This window comes from Megascapheus bottae, chromosome 13, assembly GCF_031878675.1.
Source record: "Megascapheus bottae isolate mThoBot1 chromosome 13, mThoBot2.hap1, whole genome shotgun sequence".
NCBI classification, from domain to species: Eukaryota; Metazoa; Chordata; class Mammalia; order Rodentia; family Geomyidae; genus Megascapheus; species Megascapheus bottae.
The window spans coordinates 48,437,690-48,445,714 of NC_143521.1; positions in this window are offsets into that span (position 1 = coordinate 48,437,690).

Sequence of the window (8,025 nt, forward strand, 5' to 3'; positions counted from 1 at the left end):
AACAGAAATTAGAATAAGTTTAATGGAAATCAGGCAGCTGGACTAAATATAGTGTCATGTCCTACTTCTTCCTTCAATTTCTCTTTACCTTGTTTTCTTGTGAATCTGTGTTTGGGGAGAAATTCTCTCTGTATTTGCTTCAATAAAATGTTTGTGTTCTCTTAGCTTAGGAAGATGCTGATAAATTGAATGATTCAATAGTGACTCGATAGTGAGAAATGGAGTGATTCAACAGTGACTCAGGAAGCTGAAATAAAAGAATATACAACCATTATTTGAGAAGCTTTTCTGCCTCAAGAAAACTCATTCAACTAAAGTCATATTTTTAAGATATTGGAAATAACTAGGTTTAAAATTGCAAATCATACCATGTAAATAATCAGTGTTGCTCATGTAAACTTCCTTGCAACATGTCAACCTTAAAAGGAATCCCTCCGTGCTCCTTCGGTTATTTGCCCCCATTTTCTTCTCCAACAAATAATTCATTGTAGGGTTGTTCTGCTCAAACAAATCCCTCCAGGATATTTAATAATTATCTTTTCTTTGCTGGAAGTTGTTATATTGATTACTTTGAGAGATAATATTTACTTTTTGGCCAGCACGCATTTGTTCAAATCATTTCTAATACAGGCACAGCAATTGTCAGGGTTAATTCTCGAAAGTTAAGCCATCTCAGTCTTAGGCTCTTATCTATAGGTTTTCCTTCACTTTTTACAAATAATGATTTATGCGAAGTCACCAAGACAGCTATTGCTTCGATGCTGGGCTTATTATCTCCATGGTGATCATACAAGTCATTAGGGGTTCATAGGAGGATTTGTGTAGAGAAAGATCACCACATTGTGATCTTGTTTCTGGTTACATGGTTCAATACAATGATGGTTTAAGAAAAAAAGAGCCAATTTGAACACCGACTTTATGGCGCAGCATATATCATCAATAAGCAGATATAAAAGCTGTCATGAAAGGAATCTCCCCACCAGAGAAAACTTCCTTTCATTACTTACCCACTAAGAGAAACACTCAGAATACTATCTAAGGAATGAGATTAATTCTTCAGGCTCAATTTTTGGTTTCTGATATATGTCTTATTTTGAGCTCAATAATAAGATAGATTTGCAACAAGCAATTAGCCTTATTACTTTATAGGCACAGTTTGTGTGCGTGTGTGTGTGTGTGTGTGTGTGTGTGTGTGTGTGTGTTTTATAGTGCTTCAGAATGGGTACTGGTGAATACGTAATTGCTTCTCTTGTCCTGTGAACAGAAGCATGGCTTTAACTGTACTCCAGGTGCATTTCAGTGAGTGAAGCACAAGAGTAAGTGATGAATGAATAACTCATTCTATGAAGCCAGTATAACCCTCATCCCCAAACCAGACAGAGATTCATCAAAGAAAGAGAACTATAGACCTATGTCTTTGATGAACATTGATGCAAAACTTCTCAACAAAATACTGGCCAACCGTCTACAACAACTTATCAAAAAAATTATACACTGCGATCAAACAGGATTCATCACAGGGAGGCAAAGCTGATTCAACATACGCAAATCAATTAATATAATTCAACACATCAACAGGAGCAAGGACAAAAATCACATGATTGTCTCAATAGATGCAGAAAAGGCATTTGACAAGATCCAACACCCCTTTATCTTAAAAGCTCTGGAGAAACTAGGAATCCATGGAACATTCCTCAATATAATAAAGGCTGTGTAAGACAAACCCACAGCTAGTGGGTGAAAAGCTAAAGCCATTCCCTCTAAAATCAGGAATGAGACAAGGATGTCCATTCTCTCCAATCCTCTTTAACATAGTATTAGAATTCCTAGCCAGTGCAATAAGGCAAGAAGCAAGCATAAAGGGGATCCAAGTAGGGAAAGAGGAAGTAAAACTATCCCTCTTTGCAGCTGACATGATCCTGTATTTAAAGAATCCTGTAGGCTCTAAACCCAAACTCCTTGAGCTGATTCAAAACTTTGGAAGGGTAGCAGGCTATATAAAATTAACCTTCAAAAATCAACTGCCTTCCTCTATGCCAACAGTGAGAGGAATGAGGCAACAATCAGGAAAGCAACTCCTTTCGCAATAGCCTCAAAGAAAATAAAGTACCTAGGAATTAGCTTAACTAAGAATGTAAAGGACCTTTTTAATGAAAACTTTAAAACCTTGAAAGAGGAAATTAAAGCAGAACTAAGGAAATGGAAAAACCTCCCATGCTCCTGGATTGGAAGAATCAACATCGTGAAAATGACAGTCTTGCCAAGGGCTATCTACAAATTCAATGCAATACCCATCAATATCCCAATGTCATTCTTTAAAGAAATAGAAGAGGCAATCCAAAATTTCATATGGAATAATAAAAGACCCTGTATAGCAAAAACACTTCTTAGCAGAAAGACCAGCGCAGGAGGAATTTCAATACCAAACTTTAGACTCTATTACAGAGCTATAATTATCAAAACAGCTTGGTAGTGGCACAAGAACAGGCCTGAAGACCAATGGAATAGAACTGAGGACCCAGATATTAAACCACAGACCCATGGCCACCTAATCTTTGACAAGGGAGCCAAAAAAATAGAATGGAAGAAAGATAGCCTCTTCAACAAGTTGTGCTCACATTTCAGTTTTATAAACTAAGGTAAACTATTTAATTTCTGTGGATTTCAGTGATGTTGATCCTTACAATGGGAATGATAACATACTATCATAGTTTAAAGATGAAATTAGTGTGTTTCACACAGTCAACAACCTCTGAAGTAAAATAATCTTCCCCAGTTTACATAGGTGGAAACCAAAGCTAAGAATTACTAATCAGAGCAAAACTTGGAATACAGGCAACTTCCTAACCCTAATTCAAGAAACAGAATAGACTAAACTACAATGTAATTCACATCCATGCCATCAGATTTCAGTCATTCTCTCCACTATGACTTTACACGTCCCTAAAGACCATTAAAAAATCCTGCTCATCTGTCAAGCTTTTCTTAACCACTGGAAGTTTCCATATTTTATAGCATTCATTAAGACACCTGTGTGATAGTGACATTATTTGGCTCTTTATTAGATACTAAACAAGTACCCAAACTGCATTAACTCATTTAATTTGCTCTTTATAGTCTCTTGCTGACATTATTTGAATGGCATTTCAGGGACGGGACAGGATGGTCCTTGTATTCCTTTTTAAGTCTGCAAGCACGCACACACACACACACACACACACACACACACACACACACACACACACACACTTCCTCAAGCATAATAAGGGCTGGTCAAAAGCACTGCCATTACTTCCTAGGGATGAAAATGGTACCGATGTTGACAATAGTGTATTGAAGCAAGCATAATGATTAGGTTGTACAAAAATTAGATAACACAAAGGCAACGGATCCCAGAGATTTAAGCACAAGGATAAAATGAAGGCCATCTTAATTATCTGGATGTACTAAGAGCTAGGATTTTGGGGCTTGGAACTTTGCTTTGTTAGACTGCTTTGTGTGTATGTGATCTTAGCAATGTTAGATGGCATTTTCTCACTGATGTGTTCTTTCACTAATGCTTTGTGAAAGTGAGTCAAGATTAGGCTGTGTGGCCTCATAGACATGTGAAGATGCATATACAATAATGTCTCTGAAGTCCTGTAAAAGTGTAAACCAGCCCTGTCATATACAAATGTTATATCTCAAGTATGAGCTTTCTTAATCCTACATTGTGAACACTACTGTAGCATATATTTTGTTCATGAAATGCATTCAGTTACAACTATAAATTTTAAGCTGCTTCTTTAAAACCTTAATTAAAATTACTGGGCGTGCAATAATAAAAAAGGAAAAAGAACAAAGCTGCCTTGAGTTGTGATTAATGACGAGCTTATCAGGTTTGCTCACAAACAATCCTCCGTGTGTTCTGAAGCCCCAGTTCATCAGCATCTCCAGATAAAAAATTCCAGGCTGAAGATCCAGGCTTCCTCCACACCTCCCCACAACTGCCTACCCTGACCCACCAACCATCCCCAGACTTCCTGATTCAGAATATGGAATTCTGTATGGTTCTTTGATGATATGCACATACAGGGAATGGAATACATTAATGCTTTCAAATACCCTATCTTTGGGTTTCAGCAAGAAGTATTTTAAGTTCACACCTGAAAAGAAAAATGAAAATGCCATGGATACAAATCACAAGAACCTAAAGTTTGCAGCAAATGGGATAAACACAATGTTTCCTAAATCAAGGAACTTGTGGAGTGTTTGGGTATAATCCACCATGTGCACAAGGTCTTTTCACATGGATGAAGTCTAGGGGGTTCACGCCAATACAGTTTGGATGAGGGAAAGGAACACACATACATCTTCAGTTCACTAAATAATTCATGAACTTTAAGATGCAGTTATTGCCAACAACACCCTAATTCCCATATAATTCTGGAACGCCAAGGCTCATTGCCATTTCACCAAAGCATAAATTCTATTTTTTTCAATATAGTCCTTTGAGAAACTGAATAGGGACTACGAACAATTTAAAATGTTCTGCTTTATATTCAATTCTCTAAGTGTAATTCTTTTCTAAAGGAATGTGTATATGAGGTTCCAGGGTAGGTGCTGAAAACTGGTCAAGTCCATGGGAGCAACAAAATAGAATACAAAATAGAATAAAATTATCCACATAATTTGATATAATTTGCTTCCACCTGAATTGTTCTGGAAACAAGAGGTTCATGAGGAAATTGATTTTTGTCTATGTTGGCTCACTGAGATCTCTCAAAGTCTTTGAAAACAAACATTTTCTGCTTTGTTGTAACACAGTCTCCAAAAAGCTGGTTCATAGTAGATGCTTATAAATATTCTTTGAACAAATGAATTCTCAAATACTTTGAATCTCTGACATACTGATAGGAAAATACCCTGAAATACATTGTGAACGAAAAGTTTTTCAAGGGTCAAAAATAGAGGCAACTAATTGGTCTTTGTGTGTACAGACCATTTACAATTGGATTTCCTTATTATTAGACTGAATCTATGCTCTTATGAATCTGATTTCATGAAAAATACAAGATAAGGGACCAAATACAGAATCCGAAGCTAGTCTGATGTTGATTGGAGTTCTAACTCTTCCCTTAAAAACATCCAAACACAGGACAGTTAGTCACCATCTAATTGCCTAATCTTACAGGGACAGAGACAGATTCATCTTCTCTGAATAAAGGTGGGAGACTTGAATGTGACATATGTGAAAACATATAGCTTTATACTCCTGCCTGAGTGATTGCTATCACTAGTGTTGAAGTTATTTGTGGAAACACGACTAAACACATCTTAAATGAATTTTGCCATAGGCCATTGAGAACATATCCTGTATATTAGCCTCTAATGCAAGCTTGACAAGAATAGAAGCTGAGAAGAAGCATTGAAAGTTATTCAAGGTGGTCACAGACAAAGAATCTTACTGAAGGTAGTAAGATTTGTCTGTTCAGCTAAGAATCTATTAAGACAGACTTATAAGGACCTCAAAAACACCAGGCATCCTCAAAGGCTTGTTTTGCTGTATGTACCCTTCTCCTCACCCCTCTATTCCACATTAACTTTGCTGTTGAAACTTGGAGTATTTTGACAGAGATGCTGATTTAGTGGATGGATGATCCAATCTTAGAAGGAAGGCTTACCTTGGCTCCTCTTTCCTACAAATTTCTAAAAAATGAAGACTATTTTCCCTTGAAACAGAAAACCCTTGGTATGCTAGCACTTAATTCTTTTGGCACGCTTAATATTTCATAACCTGGATGAAAGTTGAGATTGTTTATAACCACTAGACTTCCAGCAAAGTGTGAATTCATTCACTTGATTTATTCATGCATCAATTCTTCTGGCAAACAGTTATTACCTGTGTTCAATGCACATACTTTTATGCTGTGTGCTGGGAATGAAGAGACTGAGGTTTCCTCTTTGCTTCCAGAAATGCAGCGAGACAACTCACCCATCACAATATACACTTGACTTTTTTATACTAGAGGTAAGCACACTTACTTATGAAAACACAAAGGGAGCTCTCCCAAGCCAGAAATGAATCTGGTCCAACTGGAAATGTTCATTTTGGACAGAATTCCTAGTTCACATTGAAGAAGAACACTTATTGCCTAAAGTCTTCCCTAAAGAAGAGTGATTTGAGAAGATGTTGGCTCTGAAAGAATCACATATCTGAACAGTGATATAAAGAGCTGACTCTACCAAGGATATGAAGAAGTTGTCCCTAACATTTAAATTTCAAGAAGCCAGGGTCCTTCTCTCTCCATCCTCATTTCTGTTAGCCTTTTTCTATTCCTCCATCTTGGGAGAGAATTTAAGATTACTTCGTTATCATCCCATCCCAGAGCCATTCCATGGCAGAAATAAAGGTTACAATTCTCTGAGATGTGTCTAGTAAATATCCTATGTCCAGATTTACTTAATCCATGATTCCTTTTCTTTTGGCTAGTTTTTACCCAACACTCAAACCCTACAATGTTCTTCCTCACACCAATCTCTACAAGACAATGTTTTTACATTTTGGCCACATCTATGTAATTACTGAAAGGGCAGGGAATTGCAAATAGAGTATTTCCACAGACACCCCCACTCAAATTTCCCACTCCTTGTGGGAAATAAGATCCTCTCTTATCCTATTTTTGCCCTCCCGACCTTGCACATGTGCCAGCTCAGTATTTGATAAAGGGATCTATGATTGTATCTAGCTACATTCAGTGAATGATTTTTCTCAGTCCCTAAATTCAGCCCATGAAGAAAATTCCAGGACACCCTTCAAAGGTCTAGAACAATGCCTTCTCCCAAATTTCACACATTTTGGTTTGAACTCCCTCTGTTGAGAATACAATGAAATCTTTTTCATATATTTTTATTGTAATTAATAGAAGGGTTACATTATATTCACCAGATAGAAGGTGCATTAATTCATATATATTCAATGAAATCCTTTGATTTACAATAAGGGGGGGCAGAGACAGAAACAGAGACAAAGACACACACACAGAGAGAGAGAGAGAGAGAGAGAGAGAGAGAGAGAGAGAGAGAGAGAGAGAGAGAGAGAGAGAGAGAGAGAGAGAGATACCAAGCAGGAAAAAAAGTCTAAAATGGATAGTATTTCCTAAGGGAGCATTAAACTTCATCTTTAAGAGATCATTGCTTTGTGCAAAGAAACACTATAAAAAAGAGTGAACCTTATCATGGGTTTCACTCTTCTGAGCCTATGAGTAAAGAGCAGAGATTGAGAAATCTCCCAGGCCGAGATAGGAGGATGACTAATGAACCAGAAGATTTCTGGGGTGTGTGATCCTTAATTGTACATTTCATTGCTTTTACTATTTTCTATTACAACTTTATAGCTGGATAACAGTGTTTTTTCAAGAGCCAATGCTTGGCAGTTAGACTTTAAGAAAATAAAAAGAACCTTTCAGAGACTTTAGAAACTTTTTTCCTTTAATAGATTTTTTTCTCTTCTCCCCTGAAGCAGTAATCCTTCCAAAAACAAGACCACTAAATTTATTTCAGAAATGAACAGAGAAATTTAATATCCCACATTCATTTCCACCTTACCTTCTTAAGCATTTTTCTTCTTTATATTTCAATATAAGCAATATCGTGACTTATAAGATTGATACCTAATTATTACAAGTGAAATAATTGCAGGTAATGGAGATAGATTTCACTCTCAGAGCTCTGAGAAATTCAAGTGTTTTATACATGATGAACAGTGGTGGGCTTCAAGAGGCACAAAATTCTTCCTGAGAAGTTATAAATTAGATGAACCTAGATTGAAGAATGAAAGTTCATATACTTCAAACATGCTCCTACGAACTTGAGCAGAATAGAAAATAAGGAAGATAAAACAAACCATATATTTAGCACATTAAGTATGAGAAATTTTTCTAAATGTAATCTATGTATGTCTATTTATCTTCATGGCAGACTCATGAAGATAATTCTACAAAAGAAAAAAATAGGCTCAAATTTTTACTTCACTCATTTAACACA